This window comes from Cebus imitator, unplaced genomic scaffold (assembly GCF_001604975.1).
Source record: "Cebus imitator isolate Cc_AM_T3 unplaced genomic scaffold, Cebus_imitator-1.0 Scaffold240, whole genome shotgun sequence".
NCBI lineage: Eukaryota > Metazoa > Chordata > Mammalia > Primates > Cebidae > Cebus > Cebus imitator.
In genome coordinates this window covers 1,833,292-1,836,559 of record NW_016107555.1, presented here as the reverse complement: position 1 = coordinate 1,836,559, position 3,268 = coordinate 1,833,292, and positions in this window count along the sequence as shown.

Here is a 3,268-nt window from a genome sequence, read left to right as displayed (position 1 = left end):
ACCTATAATCCCAGCTACTTGGGAGGCTGAAGCAGGAGAATCACTTGAACCCAGGAGGTAGAGGTTGCAGTGAGCCAAGATCATGCCACTTCACTCTGCCTGGGTGGCAGGGCAAGACTCCATCTCAAAATAAAATTTTAATTAATTAATTGATGAATTAATTAATGTATCCATAAGGCTAAAACATTTCCAACAGTTATACATTTTAGAGATGGGATAGAATTAGAAACACAATAACCACCAATATCATCTATTGTTAAGAGAGCATTTGGCATATGAAATGTGGCTCAGTTAAAAATAAACAACTATGCAAACAGCCTGTCTAAAACTCATACTAAGAAAAAGTAGTGAAGCTCTAGCCCTAATACTTAAAATAATAGACTGGGAAATTAAAACCAACCTGCTCAGACTTCTCACAGGCAAAGTATCCTTTTGGGGAAAAACTAGGAAGGGAGAGCAGTATCCCTAATCAAATAATGGAAAACTGGAATGTTGCAAAGAAATAGTTTTTCTGGGCTACTTTTCAATGGCCACTAAGGTTGAAAAGTCCATGGAAATCTCTTTGGTGATGTGGTACTCCTCATGGGCAAATTCAGGCTCTTATCAGCACGTGTGTTTTAGAATCACCCAGGATTTTTTAATGTGTGTGTGTGTGTATGTGTTGCATGCATTTTGGAAACATCCATGCACAGAAATATGAATGTTCCCAAAATGCAATGCAGCACACTAACCAAATATCCTCTAGGAAATGTAATTCCTCTCTTGGTCATATTTTTTTTATTGCACACTTATCTATAAAATAGGTTTTTTAAAGTGCATAATATACATTTATATCATGTATAGACAGAAATAAAGGCTCTAGGACCAAGAGGGACATACAAAATGTTTTTAACTTTAAAATATTTATTATAAACAGAGTAGAAACACAAAAACATTCATAATCAAGAAGAATGAACTCCTATAGGATTAAAATATATCAAAATACAAATATAAATTTCATAAGGTGCCTGTCCAGCATGTTATGCTTACACATGACTTGTGGCATTTCTTTGAGGGGAGAGAAAGAAGCAATGTCTTCAGGAAAACAGTGTCCGTGATTCTAAGATTTCTGAGCCAGAACCTCACCCTTGTTCTCACTCCAAGGACAGCTTCTTCTTACAGTGAAAGAAGGGCAAGTGAAAGGTGACAATTTGGGTCAATTTGATGCAAATCTAACGTTTTAGATCTTATGTTTAATTTCTTTTCTATTACAAACAATTGACTAATATTAATTCCTTGGGAAATGGCCTCAAAATTAAGTGGACTGTGAAAGATATAAAAAACACTGTCTTACTTTAAGTGTCATGCTCTACTGGAGATAATTTTTTAAAAATTGGGTTCAGGAAAAAGAGAATATTTCCCCGAATGTCTGGTATAGTGTTCTAATCTATTAAAGGTCAATGAATAATCACTTAATAAACACAATATGCTAGTATTACTTCAAGATGCTCAGCATTTTCCTTTTAAATTCTTCCCAAGATGTAGTACATTATTATTGACATATCAATGCTATTATAACACATCATTAATAGACTATTAGATAAAAGATTTGTGGGTGTAAGTCTTCTAACGTAATTCTTCCACGGCTGAGAAAGCCGTATTATATGAATGTAACTATAAGCTAAATTTGGCAAACTAGTGGCTAAACTGGTTTTTCCCAAAAAACGAATAAATCAAGTTTATTTTGCAAGTTGTTTAAAATAGAAAAATCAGATTAATCACGTATTACTCATGTGATTTTATGATTTTTGATAATTTACCAAAACATGAGCACATCATACAGCTCACAACTGTACAGTGAGTATCCTGTTGATCTTCTTTCTCGAAAGAAGGGGTGTGTTTGATGGTTGCTCTGGTGATTATCACTGTTTTATGAATAAGGGAATGTAAAAGCATGCCAATAAGGCCAAAGCACAAATTACAGCTGTATTGTAGTGACTTGAAATAGTGTAGCCAGGGTTCCTTTCAGATGAAACTTGAACCTCTTTAGGTGCCCATTCAGTAAATACTGTTCTGTGAGGTCTGAAAAGATGTACTCTGGCAAATTCTCAGGCTGATCTTTTTTTTACACTGATAACAGCATATGGGTAAGCCGCAAACATGAATGACACCAAAATGGGGGAAAAACTGGGACAGATTTTCTTTGGATCAAAAAACTTAGTTAGCTGGCAAGTAACTCAGCAATTAGTTGTGACTCATTTCCATCATCCTAAAATAATATCGAATGAATAGCAATAAGAAGACAGGTTAACTGAATTGTTGACAAATAGCGCAGGCATGAAAATGACCCAACAGCCCCTTGTAAGCCAGAAGGGCCGTCGGAAAGGAAGCCAGATTTCTCTCTGCAAAATATTAGTTTTGCAACTGAGAGAGGGCAAACATACTTCAGATTCTTTTTCTTTTTTCGTGCTTAAGGCCTTGAAATCAAAATAGGCCTTTAAATTAAATTAGAAAGTAAGTAAATAATAGTGGAGAAAAGGCAAATCACTGCATGGGGTGTAGTTAATAGTTAACTTGATAATAAGGCCAGAATCTCATTCCATATGTTAAACTACCCCAATTAGGTAGTGCTCAGTGTCTAACTATCAGGCATGATTGCTGCAGTACAAGCAGGCGCTCCAGGAGACAAGAGGTCAGCGGCAGGTCTCCGGCCTCTCGCAACAGAGCACCAGCCAGGGGATTTGTTCTAGTTAAAACTAGAGGGTTTCCGTCTGTTTGCTTTTTTTTCTTACTTTAGTTACTCTTGGTTTGTTATCATTTGTATTATTTATTTTACGGTTAAACTATAAGCCTAAGTTGCATCACTGGCGCCCCGAGAAACCTCCTCCCACAGGCCTGCTGGGGCTTTGTCCTTGGGCATCCGAGGCCTCTCCAAAGCCAAAAGACGTCGGGGCCAGCTCAGGTCGCCTGAGTAAACACAAGCCTGGGAAACCGAGGGCCCCCTAGGTCAGCAGTGGGGGAGCACCTCCTGGAAACCCACAACAATCCTGTAGGGCTCAACCTCGATTTTCCAGCGCAGTCAGAGGAGCCCTGGGCTTCCCCCACGTGGCCTCACCGCCCCACTCTGTCCCCTCATCCTCCCTTGCTGTCCTAGTCTGTCCCTCACCATCCCTCACTGTCCCACATCGCCCCTCACAGTACCTGTCTACTGTCCCAGGCCGTCCCACACCGTCCCACGCCGTCCCTCACAGTCCCACACCGTCCCACACAGTCCCTCGCTGTCCCACAC